The 19,331-nt window shown below is 38.9% G+C and overlaps 1 long non-coding RNA gene across 2 annotated transcripts in view; it reads left to right on the forward strand.

Moving 5' to 3' along the window:
• The window catches only part of LOC124796321, an 86,709-nt gene extending 72,156 nt beyond the window's left edge, over positions 1-14,553 (forward strand). The window contains exons 4-5 of one of the 2 annotated variants that reach the window (XR_007016746.1): positions 14,089-14,233; positions 14,311-14,553. This is a non-coding gene — a long non-coding RNA (uncharacterized LOC124796321). The remainder of the gene's footprint in view (positions 1-14,088; positions 14,234-14,310) is intronic. The other variant, XR_007016745.1, reaches the window with a different exon arrangement.
• The last annotated feature ends 4,778 nt before the right edge of the window (positions 14,554-19,331 follow it).

Below are 19,331 nucleotides of genomic sequence, written 5' to 3' on the forward strand. Positions count from 1 at the left end.
TGAGCATTTCAGGGAGTCAACTAAAGCATCACATGAAATCAGCAGGAAGAATCACTTGTGAGTTCCAAAGCGGTTCCAGTTATCTAGCTACAACAATAACTGTGCATTGGGAGTTACAAAGTTGGGGGCAACTCTGGAGTAGCTCTTCATAAGCCAGACATTTCTGTAGACAGTATTAAACAGTACTTTAGGTGATTGAATAGTGAGACCACTAGACAATGGATGACTGGAAACAAGTGATTTGTAGTGATGAACATGCTATAGGACTACCATGTGACAATCCAGTGGGTTTGGATTTGGCAAATGCCTGGAGAATATTACCTGCATTCATGTGAGGTGGCAACAGTGAAGTGTGGAGGAGACAGTGTTTTTTGGTTAGGATGTGCCCCTTTATTGTGTTTAAGGGAATGGTAAATGTGAAAGAATATGAATATATTTTACAATGTTGTGCATTATGTGCAGCAGGAGAGCAGTCTGAAGACAATGATTATTCTTATCAGCATGACAGTGCACCCTGTCATAGACCAGCATGCCCATAATAAATTTTGTGGACAGCAGTATTCCAGAAATGGACTGTTACATAAAGAGTCCTGACCTGCACTGGTTGGAACTGGAACACCTTTGGGATGAGTTGGATTGTTGATTCGCTCCAGACCACAACATCCAACTACCTTCTTTGGTTTTGGCTCTTGAGAGAGAATGGGCTGCCATTATTCAAAAGACGCTCAGACGTCTCATTAAAAGAGTCCCCAGCAGAACTCAAGCCTCCAAAAAAGCAAAGGTTGGGCACATCCCACATTAGTGTCATAGACATTGAGTTATTTTTGTTCAGGTAATGTACATTGTGACTGTGAATCTGAAAATAAGAAAACTAAATTAAAAACATTATTTGACTTACTTAACTTTTCACACATTGATCCTTCCCATACAGGAGTGATTTAAGAACATTTTTTCACACAAACAACTTGTCATTTAGTGTTCCTCCTCCCAGTTTTCCTTTGTACACTTTCAGCTGTGTCAGTTTTCACTACTAATTGTGTTACACATTGCATACAAATCTTGCAATATTGGGTGTCCTTGATGCCCCTCTAAGACTGGCACCCCAAGAGGCCAGTACTAATTGTGGTATGTCATATGTAGGAATCTTACAACTGTGGCACCTCTGGTGCCCATCTTATCTTGGGCCCCAACTGATGGCTTGTGTCACTTGGGCCTTAAATCAGCCCTTACCCCATGGAAACTTAGTGTGTCATGCAGTTCTGGAGTGTTTTTCCACTGGGAATAGTAACAGAGCACATCACATGATATATCAGCCATCTTCAGGTAAACTTTTACATTTGAACAGTAAATACTTGAAGGATACAACAACTGCATTCACTGCAGGAACAGGCAGTCAACATGACCACATTCAAACAAGACATAATAAATTTTTAATTAATAACTTAATTATTGATAGATCTCAATTTCATATGTTTGTTTTTAGGTGAACATGTTTCACCATTTTATTTGATCTTCATTTTAGACAATCTGAATGCCCAATAACCAGTTACTTGTTCATGCAAAACATCTATCAGACAGCAAAAGGGAATGAAATCTGTTGATAGCATTTAAACAAACTTAGGTTACTTGTATATAAAAAACAAAGATGAAGTAACTTACCAAACCAAAGCGTTGGCTTGTTGATAGACACACAAACACACACACAAAATTCAAGCTTTTGCAACCAACGGTTGCTTCGTCAGGAAAGAGGGAAGGAGAGGGAAAGATGAAAGGATGTGGGTTTTAAGGGAGAGGGTAAGGAGTCATTCCAAACCCAGGAGCAGAAAGACTTACCTTAGGGGGAAAAAAGGATAGGTATCCACTCGCACACACACACATATCCATCCGCACATATACAGACACAAGCAGACATTTGTAAAGGCAAAGAGTTTGGGCAGAGATGTCAGTCGAGGTGGAAGTAAAGAGGCAAAGATGTTGTTGAATGACAGGTGAGGTATGAGCGGCGGCAACTTGAAATTAGCGGAGTTTGAGGCCTGGTGGGTAACGTGAAGAGAGGATATGCTGAAGCGCAAGTTCCCATCTCTGGAGTTCTGACAGGTTGGTGTTAGTGGGAAGTATCCAGATTGTGGTATCACCGCCAGACATACACTTGCTAGCTGGTAGCCTTTAAATCGGCCGTGGTCCGTTAGTATACGTCAGACCCACGTGTCACCACTATCAGTGATTGCAGACCGAGCGCTGCCACACGGCAGTTCTAGAGAGACTTCCTAGCACTCGCCCCAGTTGTACAACCAACTTTGCTAGCGACGGTTCACTGACAAAATACGCCCTCATTTGCCGAGACGATAGTTTAGCATAGCCTTCAGCTACGTCATTTGCTACGACCTAGCAAGGCGCCATTATCAGTTACTATTGCTATTGAATCATGTACTGTCAAGACCGACGTTCTTCATTAATGGATTAAAGTTAAGTATTCCACCAGCTACGTCCGTTTTTCTAAATTCTAATTTCCTTGTCCTGTTCCAGACTTCACGCCAGCCTGCGTGAGCTAAAACGCGTGCCTTTCGGCCTCCTCTAGTAACATGGTGTTCGCTCTCCTGCCAATCAAAACACAGATAACCCGGACAGTGTAACACTGTGCCAAGACATGCTGGCCGTGCACCAAGGCATGTTTAGCCACAGGGTGATCCTCATTACCAACAAACACTGTCTGCCTGTGTCCATACATACGAATGGACAGTTTGTTGCTGGTCATTCCCACATAGAAAGCTTCACAGTGTAGGCAGGTCAGTTGGTAAATCACGTGGGTGCTTTCACACGTTGCTCTGCGTTTGATCGTGTACACCTTCCGGGTTACAGGTCTGGAGTAGGTGGTGGTGGGAGGGTGCATGGGACAGGTTTTACACCGGTCGCGGTTACAAGGGTAGGAGCCAGAGGTTAGGGAAGGTGGTTTGGGGATTTCATAGGGATGAACCAAGAAGTTACGAAGGTTAGGTGGATGGCGGAAAGACACTCTTGGTGGAGTGGGGAGGATTTCATGAAAGATCGATCTCATTTCAGGACAGAATTTGAGGAAGTCGTATCCCTGCTGGAGAGCCACATTCAGAGTCTGATCCAGCCCCAGAAAGTATCCTGTCACAAGGGGGTCACTTTTGGGGTTCTTCTGTGGGAGTTTCTGGGTTTGAGGGAATGAGGAAGTGGCTCTGGTAATTTGCTTCTGTACCAGGTCGGGGGGGATAATTGCGGGATGCGAAGCCGTTTTCAGGTTGTTGGTGTAATGGTTCAGGGATTCCGGACAGGAGCAGATTCATTTGCCACGAAGACCTAGGCTGTAGGGAAGCGACCGTTTGATGTGGAATGGGTGGCAGCTGTCATAATGGAGGTACTGTTGCTTGTTGGTGGGTTTGATGTGGACGGAAGTGTGAAGCTGGCCATTGGACAGATGGAGGTCAACGTTGAGGAAAGTGGCATGGGATTTGGAGTAGGACCAGGTGAATCTGAATGAACCAAAGAAGTAGAGGTTGGAGAGGAAATTCTGGAGTTCTTCTTCACTGTGAGTCCAGATCATGAAGATGTCATCAATAAATCTGTACCAAACTTTGGGTTGGCAGACCTGGGTAACCAAGAAGGCTTCCTCTAAGTGACACATTAACACGTTGGCATACGAGGGGGCCATCCTGGTACCCATGGCTGTTCCCTTTAATTGTTGAAAGTGAAGAAGTTGTGAGTCAGGATGAAGCTGGCTAAGGTAATGAGGAAAGAGGTTCTAGGTAGGGTGGCAGGCGATCGGCGTGAAAGGAAGTGCTCCATCGCAGCAAGGCCCTGGACGTGCAGAATATTTGTGTATAAGGAAGTGGCATCAATGGTTACAAGGATGGTTTCCAGGGGTAACAGATTGGGCAAGGATTCCACACGTTCGAGAAAGTGGTTGATGTCTTTGATGAAGGGTGGGAGACTGCATGTAATGGGTTGAAGGTGTCGATCTACGTAGGCCAAGATACGTTCTGTGGGGGCTTGGTAACCAGCTACAATGGGGCGGCCGGGATGATTGGCTTTGATGATTGACTTTGTAAATTTCTCTGCCTACGTAGATCAACACTTTCAACCCATTACATGCAGTCTTCCATCCTTCATCAAAGACACCAACCACTTTCTCGAACGTCTGGAATCCTTTACCAATCTGTTACCCCCAGAAACCATCCTTGTAACCACTGATGCCACTTTCTTGCCCCACTTGTGACAGGATACTTTCCGGGACTGAATGTGGCTCTCCAGCAGGGATATGACTTCCTCAAATCCTGCCCTGAAATGAGATCCATCCTTCATGAAATCCTCCCCACTCCACCAAGAGTGTCTTTCTGCCATCCACCTAACCTTCGTAACCTCTTGGTTCATCCTTATGAAATCCCCAAACCACCTTCCCTACCCTCTGTCTCCTACCCTTGTAACCGCCCCCAGTGTAAAACCTGTCCCGTGCACCCTCCCACCACCACCTACTCCAGTCCTGTAACCCGGAAGGTGTACCGATCAAAGGCAGAGCCACATGCGAAAGCACCCACGTGATTTACCAACTGACCTGCCTACACTGTGAAGCTATCTGTGTGGGAATGACCAGCAACAAACTGTCCATTCACATGTATGGACACAGGCAGACAGTGTTTGTTGGTAATGAGGATCATCCTGTTGTTAAACATGCCTTGGTGCACGGCCAGCACATCTTGGCACAGTGTTACATCGTCCGGGTTATCTGGATACTTCCCACTAACATCATCCTGTCAGAACTCCGGAGATGGGAACTTGCCCTTCAGTATATCCTCTCTTCGCGTTACTAAGTCTTTCCGCTCTCAGGATTGGAATGACTCCTTACCCTCACCCTTAAAACCCACATCCTTTCGTCTTTCCCTCTCCTTCCCTCTTTCCTGTCGAAGCAACCATTGGTTGCAAAAGCTTGAATTTCATGTGTGTGTTTGTGTTTGTTTGTGTGTCTATCAACATGCCAACGCTTTCATTTGGTAAGTTACATCATCTTTGTTTTTAGATATATTTTTCCCACATTGAATGTTTCCCTCTATTATATTCATATCATTAGTTTACTTGTATGTTTCTAAAGTAGAAATACAGCATAAAAATTCCAACATCTCTTACAATTTCACTGCAGTATTAATTTAACATAAAACTAGGTCGTTTGCAGTAAGAGATGAGTTTTGTTGTTTGGACAGCAGAATAAGTGACAACTCCTGAAGTAGAGAGGATACAAACTGTCAACTAGTACAAGCAAAGAAGCATTTCTGAAAAAAGATTATTTTTAATCAAATATAAATATAAATACTGGGATGTCATTTTTACAATATTTATCTTCAGTGTAATCCTGCATGTAAGTGGAATGTGGATGTTAACCAGTTCAGCCAACAAAGGAGTGTTTACAATGTGATGCTACAGAAGACTGCTGAAAATTTTATAGTTAGATCAGATAACTAATGAAGAAGTATTGAATGAAACTGGGTAGTAAATAAATTTACAGCACCACTTGATTAATGAACAGGACATATTACAGGAGATTTCCTAAGACATAAAGAAATTATCAGTTTCACATTGAAGGGATATGTGGGGTGGTGGGGGGGGGGGCAGGGGGGGGGGGGGAAGGAGAAAGCCTGTAGATGATGACCAAGGCTTCACTGGGCTTCACTGTGGTAAACAGGTCCAAAATTATGTAGTCTACAGTTGTATGCAGAAATGAATATCTTTTCACAGGATAAGCTAACTTGGAGAACTGCAATAAAAAACAACAACAATAGTATTGTCAAACCACATAAATGTTCCCAATTCATTGTAGAATATAACTGTTTCTTTATTATTATTATTATTTATTTATTTATTGCAAATTTCAGTGATCAGTGAATCCATGTTATGAATATTTCGCAGCATATAGAATATGTCAGTTTTACAAATTTGTTAGAATATTATGTAAAAGCATTAATCAGTTTCATATTGAAGTATCTACAGCTTGGTTCTATTAGAGAAAAATAAATTTCACGGTTTAATAAATATTACGTAAGATCTGGAAATGAACCTGAGTATTACAAGTACAGAAGTAATGTTCATTATGGTTCAGGATCTCTTCTAGAGGGTAAAATGACACTTGCAATGGGATTAAGGTGTTTTTTCCTTACAAGAGATCATTATCCACTAAACTCTCCATTTCAGAAGGGATGGTATTAAAATTGGACCCTGTTCTGTATCATACTCAAGTTTGCATGTTCATGGAAAATATCTTTTCTTCTAGTATCAAGACTATGATGCACACTGTTGAACTTGAAACACTTTTTTTCTCTTATGGAACACAGCAGACGGAATATATACTATGCCATGGGTTTGACGATTTCAAGTTCCTTAAAAAGATTTCTGCATATGACTCTAGGGTGGACTCCACTCATGATTCTTATGGCTCTTTTCTGTGCACATAGTACTTTTCTACCATGTGCCTGATTTCCCAGAAATATGACTGCATATGCCATAATGGCATAAAAATAGCCACAATAAGTCGATATAATGGTTCCCATATCTCTGTAAGAGCAGACAATGTGCAAAGCATACGTTGCAGAATGCAGTCTTTTACACAGATCCAGGATGTGGTTTGACCAGTTTAGTTTACTATTAGTATGTAAGCCCTAGGTATCTGCTGGTCACCCAGTTTTTCTCCTGTTTCGTCTTCTTTAGATGTTGTATGAAACTCTCCTATCTCACAGTTGCCCCTAGACCAGCACCACACTGGACATCTATCAACAGGGATGTCTTTGCCTCCCACTACTGCAATCTGTCCAGTGGTTCTTCTGCCCAGAATTCCTGTCTGTCTGTGATGCAGTCATTCTTCAACATGCATGAGAGATGAATAGTTAATGCAGCATCTGCATGAATGCACCTTCTTCTGTTTGCGTACAATGCTACCATTCACAAACCAGTAATCTCATACCATTACTCATGAAAAATTTTGTATAGGACGGACTGCTAGGTCCTTCAAAAATTGTTTTAGAGACCAAACACATGACAACAATGAAGGCTCTGTAAAGAGGCATCTTCTACAAAAAAAAACACTTGTTCAGTGAATTCAAAGCAATCTTAAAACTCGGCACAACACACCTAAAAGGCTATTGTTAAATACACTAGAGAAATTGGAATTTTTTCAGAGTAACAAGTTTTCAACAGAAATACTAAATGAACAAATAGGTTTCACTAAAAACTTATAGATACATTTCTATCATCAACCTAGGCTCTTGGTAGTTGGTGCTGCAATAAAGTTTGCCACTACAGAACATTCTTTTTGTGATAAATGCCAAACCTTTCTATATGTCCCCCCCCCCCCCCCCCCCCCCAAGGCTATGCACCTCTGTGTCACTTGCCCTCATGTTTTTCTTTTTACGTTGGATGAATAACAGCCTAATTGCCTAATTGTTCACTATACATGCAGGGTCATAGGCTCATATTGGTCATGGGCCAATAAAATATTCAGAAGTTATTACCTAGTTCTTGGCACTACATGATACGAACTGAAAACTCCCAACAACAGCACTACTGTGCCTGTTCCATGGTGTTTTCATATTATTTTAATTAAAAATCTTCATTTTATAAAACGTTTGTAGTCACAGGATTCCAAACAGTTTTAAAATATTTTTTAAAGATATCAAGATGATCCTGTTTACCAATTCAACCCACTCTCCCCTCCCTCCACAATCCACCCTTGCTCGCTCCTCTTCCCTCTTTTAATTGCTTCATGGCATTTTGCAGTTCTTGTTATTTACAGAAACACAATTTCATAGCAACAGAACGATAGAAGATTTTATAGACAATGTTTTAAATATACTAATTCTAAAGCAATTTTTCTATCCCCTTACAATTTTAATTTTTTCCCAGTTTATAGCATGCACAATTACAGCTTATGCTTTATTATATGGTTATACAATGTCTGTAGGTGTTTCCTATGAAACGATTGTAACATGTAATAGGAGTAAAAAGGAACAAGTAATGTAAGCACTGGTTTTTATATGCTGTAAGTTGTCAAAGTTAGGCTCATTAACAGAAAATTTGTCTCCTGTGCATTAGTGTCACCCAGCGGGCCCTTCCATGGTATTATTTTGAACAATTCAAAAAAACTGCTATGCATTGTTTTCTAAAAAATTGCTTTTTGTAAAATGTCATAAAATGATGCCCATGAATTCTTTACTGATGAAATTGTTTTGTACGGTGTAATGATGAAAAAAGGTAGTTGTGAGCAAACAAATACATTGTGTACCACATATCTAGCACTACCAAGTGGTTTAGTCCACATGATTTCTGATTTATTTCTTATTAATAGGTTAGACTTGGATCTTGGTTATGAATGTTGATAAAATATAGCACATCTATTGAACAGTTTTCTGTCAAAATAAGGTAACTGGACAGGTAAAACAAAATCTACTCGCCACATGACAGCAGAAAACACACATAAAAGATTATAATTAGATAAACCTCTGGAGCCAGTGGCACCTTCTTCAGGCAGAAGTTTTGAAGGGGAAGGAAGAGGGGTGAAGGATAAGAACTGGAGAGAGGTTTAGGAAAAAGGGGTAGATTTTGGGGAAGTCACCCAGAACCGGGATCAGATCAACCTTACGAGACAGGATAAGGAGGAAAGACTGATTGTTGGGACTGCACCAGATGAGATTTGAAAACCTGAGAACTTAAAGGTGGAAGACGGGGTAATATGCAAGACAGAGATTACTGCTTAAACATCGTGGTTGAGGGGGGGGGGCAAAAAATAGACAGGTAAGAAAATGAAAGGTGTAGAAAACTACAATGGAGTGAAGAATGGAGTAGTTACTGTAAAGAAATGCTGAGGCAGGAGAAATTAATGTAAATTAAGGGCAGGGGTGGCAAGAACCAAGGTCATGTAGTAATGCTGGTTCCCACCTGCAGAGTTCTGAAACACTGGTGTCTGGTGGAGAAGAATGGTGAAACATGCACCAAGGTCATGATTGTCATGTGGAGCACACTCTGCAACAGGATATTACGGGTTGCCAGTGTACACCCTCTGCCTACACCATTCATCCTAAATATTAATTTTGTGGTAGTCCTGTTGATGTAAAGGTCGAAACAGAGTTTCTTTACAGTTGTTATATGACGTGTGTCATTTCCTAGGTTGGTCCCCCTTTGATACTATATGTTTTGCCTGTTACACATCTGGTATAGGTGGTTGTAGGAGGGCAAGCAAGTTTTGCAGTGGGAATGCTCAAAGAGGTGGGAGCCATAACATAGGGAGATGGGAGAGGGAGTGTAGGGTCACAAGAATACTGTGGAGATTGCAAGGGTGACAAAAAGCTGTTGCAGGTGTGATGGGTAATATTTCAGACAGAATGGATCCTATTATAGGGCATGATTTTAGGAAGTAATGGCCTTGTCAAATTAACTGATTAATACATTCAAGACCAGGATAACACTGGGTGAGCAGTGATGTGTTCCGAAGTTGTTTTTTGGAGGGAACAGCAGTACCAGGATGGGACGTGATGGCCCTGCAAGTCTGCTTTTGAATTAGGTGGGGTAATTACGTCCAGTAAAGGCTGAGGTGGGAATGGTGGTGTATTGCTGTAAGGAATCTTCATCCGAAAAAATAAGTTTGTCTTGAATGCCAAGGCTGTACAGGAGGGAACGTTTGCCATAGAAAGGATGGCAACTGTCAAAATTAAGAACTGTTGTTTGTTAGTAGATTTCAATAAGACAGTAGTGTGTAGTTGGCTTTTGGCGAGGACGAGATCAAAATCAAGGGAAGTGGCACAGGATTCAGAATACTATCATTTGAAATTTAATTGGGAGAATTCAGAGATTCCAGGAATTTTAACAGGTCAGCCTCACCTTGAGTCCATATGGTAAAGATGTCATCAATGTACCTAAACCAAACCAGGAGCTGAAGACTTATGGATCCCAGGAAAGCCCCCTCCAACTGACCGGTGAAAAGATTGTGGTAGGAAGAAGACATCCTGGTTCCCATGACTGTACCCTTGATCTGTTTGTATGTCTGTCCCTCAAATGTGAAGTAGTTGTTGGTAAGTATAAAGGTTATTAAGGGGAGTAGGAAGGATGTCATAGGTTTGGAATCAGGTGAGTTTTGCCTGAGGAAATGTTCAGCAGCTGACAGACCATGTACTTTAGGGACCTTGGTACAGAGGGAGGTGGTATCAGTATTGACAAGCAAGATGCATGTTGGGAGTAGGATGGGCATAGATTTAAGACCATTTCTGTTCCTCCTAAAAATAAAAATGTTAGCATACTATGCTTACTTTGATTCCATAATGTCACACAGGATTTTTGTGTTGGGTAAGTCATCAAGCTAAGTTAAAGTTTTCTGGATTCAAAAATGTGTAATAAGAGTTATTTGTGGTGTACTCAAGAACATCCTGTAGAGGCAAATTTAGGGAACTATTGATGCCAACTATTGCTTCCTAATATATTTATTCCTTAATAAAATTCGTCTTTCAGATGTATCTCTTTTCTTAAACCAACAGCTCAGTTCATGGAATCAATCCTGGAAACTAGAATAATCTTCACAAAGATATTAAGTCACTTACTTTGGTCCAGAAATGTGTCTGTTATTCCCAAACATACATTTTCAATAACCTACTGGCAACCATAAAAAGTTTAATTATGGTACAAATAAAGTTCTATTTAAATAAGCCTAAAGGAGTTATTGCTTGCCAGCTCCTAATCCATTGATGAATTGCTTAGTAGACTAATAGTTGTGTATGTGTTACAAATAATATAAAATAGTGTAATATGACTTTAGCACAAATTCAGTGCAGTAAAGTAATCATTGTAAATAAGATGTGCTGTAAATTAATTTTTCTATTTGATGATCTATGGTTACAATAACCTAAAAATTACCATACGCACTTCCGTATACTGAGTACTTACATATTTTGTCACAAGTTATTTATTACCTTTCAAACAATAATACATTTAAGGTATTTTTTACTTAGTCAGCTTCTGTGAGGACATTCCAATTGAGATCTGTGGAAAGTAAATTAGCATATTTGTTTTACTTTGTAAATATTTTTTGCGTATTTCTGTTTTTCTGGCATCTTTTACATCCTAGAGGATCTCCTCACTATAGATCTATTGAAACATAAAGTATATTTAATCCAATCTTAGGCTATGTGCAGATTGAAACACCTTCAATTTGGGCTGACTACTATTCAGTCAATGTCCTACACTCACTAGGCATGGATGCTGTATCTGCCACAGTTCATCTTTTAGGCAGCAGGTAGCATATTTTTTCATAATAAACTCATAGCTGTATACCACAATAAGACAGAATCTTCTCAGATGATGCAGGGAAGACCCAAATGCTTAACTTCTCCTGAATGTCTGTCAGGATTGCTCCACAGCATTCACATTCAAATGCATGTTAGCACTGCATATACCAGTATAGGGATCGTGGTCTCTGAGAAATAGGCCTATGCATGGTGCTCATTTTAACTGGACACATGAAATATGTCAAACATCACACATCTGATCAAAAAAAAAGTTATAATTCCAATTTGTTTGTCATGGAGAGGGACATACCACATTCAATCTCCCACCCAACACATGAGTGGGAGGCGCGGGGTAACTTTGAAATCTTCGATGGGAACCACCATTTTTTGTTGCAGATTATGAGTCTGTGATAAAAGCTACATATATTTTGTCTGAAGCATTTTCTTTGTTTCTCCACAGATGGTGCTGTAATAGAAGGAATGGAAGTGGGTACACAATCATAATTTATGGCAGGTTGCTAAATGGCCCTTGAATAGCCAATGGCACTTGGGACCCCACCTCCATGCTGCAAGGGTAGAACAAACCAGTATTTTATAACTTCTAATTGGAAACCCCATTCATTGCTACATATCAAACAGTTGACCATTCGGTGTGCCACTGTGGCCATGGCTTGAGGTGAATGCTACTCAGCTTTTCCAAGTACAGTAAGTACTCAAACATAGTACCACCAACTTGAATGCATTTAGTGATCTACTTTTCAAATGACCATACACAAGGCAGAAGCATATCTGCCAAAATGTCAGCACAGGTATTTCTGATGAAGTCAATCATGTCTTCACAGCCTGTTGGCACATACTGGTACACCTTATCTCTTAGATATCCCTATAGAAAGAAATACAGAAACTTCAAGTCCAGCCGACCTAGCAGGTCAGTTAATGGGGCCATCTCTGCCAATCAACCAACCAGTGCAAACATGGTCTCATAACTCCCATGCTTCAGTTGGGTGATCCGCTGGGGAGTCATCGTGCTGAAATCACATACCTTGTTGAATGTCCAGGCAACATCCTGCACTAGTACCAGTAGTTTCTGTTCCAAATACATTTGGCATTTGCTCCCAATGAATGTGCCATTGATAAAATACGGACCTATGAGTTAATTTCCCATGATGCCACACTATATGTTAACTGACAAAGGACATTGATGGTCAGCTCACCATAACCAGTGGGAATTATCTACACTCCAGCAATGCATGTTAAGCCGGTTAATGCTGCCATGGTTTGTGAACATACACTCATCAGAAAATAGTACCTCAGCTAAAAATGTGGGTGTCATTTGGATTTTGCTGACGTGCCCATTCACAAAGCACTACCCAGTTATGGAAATTGGTGCCATGAAATTCCTGATGCAGTGACACATGGTGTGGATGATACTTTTGATGATGCCGTATTGTGAAAATGCTACCTACAAACGTAAAGGAATTGTAATATAATTTCTTGGTGCTTATCTGGGAGTTGTGGTGCACTGCAACTAGTACAGTTATTTCATTACCTTCTCCTGTAACACGTTTAATTCATTTTGTTTTGCTGGTCTGCACACTGCTATCCAACATAAGTCTGTCCACAATCTTGTAAAAGAGTGAATGAGAGTGAGCTTTCTCTGGAAAGCACTTGTCATATAGGGCAGTAGCAGCCTCAACATTTCTCCTACATTCTTTGTAAATTAGGATCATTTCAATATTTTCTTCTATGCTGCAACACTCATTGTCCACTTGCACATCTTTTCTCTATATGATGGGTACGTATGCAGGCAATAAACAATGTGCAAGTATTGTAATGTTTAGAGCCGCTATCTGTTCCATGTCCTCATGATATGTGAGCTCTGGTCACAGTGTACTGCCTGTTATGATACATTATGGTTATATGTATGGCACATTGAGTAGACCTCTCTCCAAAATTTCAGAGGAATATGATGTTGACAATGGGGTTTCCAATTGGAAGTAATAAAATACTGGCCTGTCCTGTTCTTGTACTATGGAGACAGGGTGGTATGTGCCATTGGATATTCAAGAGTCATTGAGTAGCATGTCATAAATTACAATTTTGTACCCATTTCTATTCCACCAATTACAATGCCATCAGTGGAAAAATGAAGAAATTGCTTCAGACAAAATGTATGTAGATTTTGCCACAGAACTGTAATCTGCAATAAAAAACGGGGGTTCCCATTGAAGATTACGAAGTTGCCCCTGCTGCCCACTCATGTTGTAGGGTGTTGGTTTGAGTGTGGCATCATTTGATGTGGCCCACCAAGAGAAACAAATTGGAATTATAAATTTTTTATAAACATGTACTTTTTGAGATAGTTCAATGTCTTCTGTTAATGTACATGTGATCAAGTTATCAACGGCTCAATGCAACAAATCAAACAGTTTGTCAGCAAACATTCCAATTCTTATTTTTGGGTATTATTGTATGCAAACAATTTTATTACATCTCATACTAACTTTGCTACCTGATATGGCTTTTGCCTTGGTGTTGTGATTTCACTGTCCCCGGCACAAAGAAAAATTTCTGTATAAGTGTAACTATTGGGTTGGTAAATTCTGTGTGTCTTATTTCTTTCTGAATAATGTATGTCGCAAATGGAATTTTCTAAACTCACAACATTTTAATAGTACTGTTCTTTATAACCCAAAAAATAAGTTCAATAAAAGTGATACTACTGTCAATAAAGTGTACATAAACAGAGGTATTTATTATGCTTTCTAACCTTAAATAGTTGCTAACATAAAATAAATGACGCATTCTTAAGCAGAATACAACTGTACTGGTAAACAACTGGTCACTGCATATGGACAAAGAACACTGAGGTGATCCTGAAGTTTATCGATCAGAACGTTTCATTAATGAAACTGGACTACTTAGAGAGGATGATGCATTCTTACCTTTTGGTCTGGGTGAGTTACTGTTACTAGAGAGAGTTATGGTAATATAAGTTGTGGCTCATATCTGACAGTTTTAATTTGTCTTTCAGGTCGACATCGATGTTTGGGGGAGCATTTTGCAAAATGTTGTTTATTTCAAATTTTTGCTGGAATCTTGCAGAAATTTCAACTTGTTCCTGCTGATGGTACTGACCTGAAGTCTACTGCTTTTGGGGGATTTAATCTTGCACCAAAACCTTATGACATCATTTTCAAATCTCGATAACATTGCAAAACCATACAAATATAATTGTTTTCTTTATTGTAGTAACAACTGAAATCCAATAGATGAATACATTTTACTGAACTTATTACGAAGTTAATTACTTGTAAATAATATTTTATTAAATTATCATCTCCATGCTGCCAAACTGTTATTCCAAAAATTTTATTTGAATTTTTGAGAGGAAATAAAATGGTGGAACGTAGAGGTGAGGAGAGGAGTGTTTTCATATTGACAGTTGTTGATACATAGACTATAGCTATTAACAAACAATTATATTCTAATTTAATTTCAATACCATACTTTGCAGTTCGTTCATGCGTATCAACACCCAAGTAAATGTACCATTTTGTTTATGGGAGTCTCATTAACAACTGAATGATACAATAATCTGTTAGGGAAATAAACATGTGGTGATGGCTTGATTTATTCCCCACAGTCCTGTTCTTGTTTATCACAAGTTAATAAACAACAGGAAACAATAATTAGTGCACTTCGTAAGCTGCAAATTGAAACTGTTTCTAGTGAATCACTTGACTGAGTAATTTTCAGAGACATATACAGACCCAAATTAAATGGCAACAGCAACTAAGACAATGACTGTACAATACATGGCTTAAAGCTGTTGTACTGGAACATGCAACATTAACTAATCTATAACAGGGGCAGCTATTCAGGGGGCAGCGGCTGAAATGGCACTTCAGGAATACTTTTATCTTGCCACACTGTAAAAAAGTGCATTTTTCTAACCATGTTTGCTGGTTTTTGCCCCAAATGTATTTCCCTGTTCTGCACTGCATGGAACTCTCTTGTAGCAGCAGTGTATGATTCTGACCAGGGGAAGTGAAGTATGTAGCCTTTCTCAGCTCAGCCTCATGGAAGGAGCCACAGACTGAGCACGTGTAGCTGCTATAGTCACCATAACATCACCTGCCTAAATTTGTGTGTGGAGAGATTATGTGGTAAAGTAGATGGAAATTTTACTCCCAGCCCCTTCCATTGCTGTGCTAACCCTGCTGGACAGCATGTTAGCTCTAAATCTCTCTGTATGGTCAAGCAGAAGGAACTCAGGCCTAATTTCATACAGGGGAACTTTTTAGTCCTAAAAACAATCGCTCAGGTAGGGTAACACCTCCAAGCAGTGTTCAAAAATCCAAACTCACACACAAATTAATTCAGCAAAACTTTCAAAGTCTTACCATAATAGCACAATGAGTTGGATACGACTGCAGCAATTGAGAACTCTGATGTTTTAGTTATAAGTGAACACTGGTACACAGCTAATTAGTGTATGTAAGCAACTCTCCACAATCCTTTGCTTTGCCTTCAGTAGAAAAGAGAAACACGGTTGTTGGGTCTCTATCTTGCATGGTAGTAACTATGATGTAACAGATGTAAGTACTTTCAGCATTGAGGGTGTAATAGAACTAGCAGCAATTAATTACAAGAGGGGAAAGAGAACTTAATTATTATAGGCCTATACAGACCTCCACCTGGTAGCCTAGATATTGTCTTTGATGTTTGTAGCCGGCTGCTGGTGGCCGAGCGGTTCTAGGCACTTCCGTCTGAAACCGCATGACCGCTACAATCGCGGGTTTGAATCCTGCTTTGGGCATGCATGTGTGTGATGTCCTTAGGTTAGTTAGGTTTAAGTAGTTCTAAGTTCTAGGGGACTGATGACCTGAGATGTTAAGTCCCATAGTACTCAGAGCCATTTGAACCATTTTTTTTATGTTCGTAGTGACCTGCTTGTTGACATAGACAATAAACACAGCACAAAAAATGGTTGTTGTCCAATGACTCTAGCTCTAAAAAACTAATACCAATACTAGCTCAATTTCAAGCAATATTTCTGGTAAACAGGCCCTCTAGAGAGATCAGATTAGATTAGATTCAGTTTTCATTCCATAGACCAAAACAATGAGATGATTGTTGTTGGTGTGGAACATGTCAGAAAGTATAACATAAAAACATAAAACATATGAATATAATACTTAAGAAAAGTTATTAAAAAATCCAGAAGTATGTGTATCATGTCTGAAATCAGCAACTCTGATAATAAAATTAAAACAATTTGGAATATTATTAAAAGAGAAACAGGTCAACCAAGAGCACAGGAAGGCAGTATTACCATCACATTGAATGAAAACTTTATGAACAAAAAGTCAGAAGTTGAAAATATTTTGAACAATCATTTTCTAAATGTTGTGGATATAGTAGGATCCAGGTGTTCATTAGAAGATGCTAGGCTGTTAATGGAAGAGGCCATACCTATGCAATTTTATACAATTGAAATCTCACCCACTTCTCCTCTGAAAATAGGAAAATAATAAACTTGCTTAAAAGCAAAAACTCACATGGAATTGATGGCATTTCCAGCAAAATACTAAAAGCTTGCTCTCAACAGGTAAGTAAGATTCTCAGCCACCTGTGTAATACTCTCTGGAACAGGGCATTTTTCCCTGATAGACTTAAATATGCTATTGTTATACCTTTGCATAAAAAAGGTGATAGATCTGATGTCAACAATTACCATCTGATCTCCCTTCTAACAGCTTTATCCAAAATTTTTGAAAACGTAATGTATTCAAGAGCAGCTTCACATATCTATAAAAAATGAAGTACTAACAAAATGTCAGTTTGGTTTCCAGAAAGGTTTTTCAACAGATAATGCCATATATGCTTTCACCAATCAAATTTTGAAAGATCTGAATAACCGAACACCACCCATTGGGACTTTTTGTGATCTCTCAAAGGCTTTATATTGTGTAAATCATGAAATTCTGCTAGACAAGCTCACGTATTGTGTCATGAGTGGGACAGTGCACAAATGGTTTAATTCGTACCTAACTGGAAGAGTGCAGAAAGTTGAAATAAGCAGTTCTCATAATGTGCAAAGATCAGCACATTGCTCAAACAGGGGAACTATCAAGAATGGGGTTCCACAAGGGTCGGTCTTGGGTCCTTTGTTGTTCTTAATATATATTAATGACTTGCCATTCTATATTCATGAAGAGGCAAAGTTAGTTCTCTTTGCTGATGATACAAGTATAGTAATCACACCTGACAAACAAGAATTAACTGATGAAATTGTCACTAATGTCTTTCAGAAAATTACTCAGTGGTTCCTTGTACATGGACTCTCACTGAATTTTGATAAGACACAGTACATACAGTTCCGTACAGTAAATGGTATGACGCCATTAATAAATATAGAACTTAATCAGAAGCATATAACTAAGGTAGAATATTCAAATTTTTTAGGTGTGTCCATTGATGAGAGATTAAATTGGAAGAAACACATTGATGATCTGCTGAAATGTTTGAGTTCAGCTACTTATGCAATAAGGGTCATTGCAAATTTTGGTGATAAACATCTCAGTAAATTAGCTTACTACGCATATTTTCACTCATTGCTTGCATATGGCATCATATTTTGGGGTAATTCATCACTGAGGAATAAAGTATATATTGTACAAAAGAGCGTAATCAGAATAATAGCTGGAGTCTACCCAAGATCATCATGCAGACATTTATTTAAGGATCTAGGGATATTCACAGTAGCTTCTCAGTATATATACTCTCTTTTGAAATTTGTTATTAACAACCAAACCCAATTCAAAAGTAATAGCAGTGTGCCTAACTACAATACTAGGAGAAAGGATGATCTTCACTATTCAAGATTAAATCTAACTTTGGCACAGAAAGGGGTGAATTATACTGCCACTAAAGTCTTTGGTCACTTACCAAATAGTATCAAAAGTCTGACAGATAACCAACAAGAAGAAATTAAAAGTATTTCTGAATGACAACTGCTTCTACTCCATAGAATAATTTTTAGATATAAATTAAGGAAAAAAAAGTTGTTATATTAACTTAATTATGTTGTTAAATTAAGTTAATTGTGTCATGTATTGGAAAATTTGACTCTTTCCACATCATTACGAAATATCATATTCATGATCCATGGAACCAGTATTAATCTAATCTAATCTAATATAATATAATATAATCTACCCTGGTCATTTGTCAGGAGATTGTTGAAATAGGTGTCTACAATATGGTAATCTGGAACAGTTAATATTTACAGAATTAGCATGATGCCAGAATGAAACATTGTTATGCACTATTAATGAATTTATCATACACAAAATACCTAATCTTGATTGTCGTAACCAAGTGCTGACAAAACTGAAATTTAACAGACATTTTTACTTAAGCTGTCTTAACAGTCTCTGTTGAGATACGAATCTACAGAGTAGTAGGAGTTGCCTATCAACTTTATCTGAAACCAAGCTTTTAATGGTTGCTGGCAATTTATTGAAAATGTGTTTTCCCAAATACTGGACCCCTCTTTGGACCAAGTGATTTTAGATATTTATGTAGATTGTTCTTATTCCTAGGATTGATACTATGTAATTGGTTGGGAATTAAAACAAATTTCATTAAGGAATACATATACTGAGGAGTGGCTGTTAGAATACAAAATTCCTTGAACAGGTTTTTACATGATGTTCTTGAATTTACACCACAAATTATTTTTAACATATGCTTCTGCTCCCTAAAAACTTTTGCTCGGTTTCATGAGTTACTCCAGAATATGATCCCATATGACGTAATAGAATGAAAGCAAGCAAAGCATCCAAGTTTTTTATATTTAAATATCCTACAGCTGACATCAGTCTCACTGCAAATACAGACTTGTTTAGGTACTTAAGCAATTCTGTGGTATGCCCTGCCCAACTGAATTTATTATAAAAAAAATTTAACACTGTAACCTCTTCAAATAGTTCAAATGGCTCTGAGCACTATGGGACTTAACATCTGAGGTCATCAGTCTCCTAGAAC

Source organism: Schistocerca piceifrons, chromosome 4 (assembly GCF_021461385.2).
Source record: "Schistocerca piceifrons isolate TAMUIC-IGC-003096 chromosome 4, iqSchPice1.1, whole genome shotgun sequence".
Taxonomy (NCBI): domain Eukaryota; kingdom Metazoa; phylum Arthropoda; class Insecta; order Orthoptera; family Acrididae; genus Schistocerca; species Schistocerca piceifrons.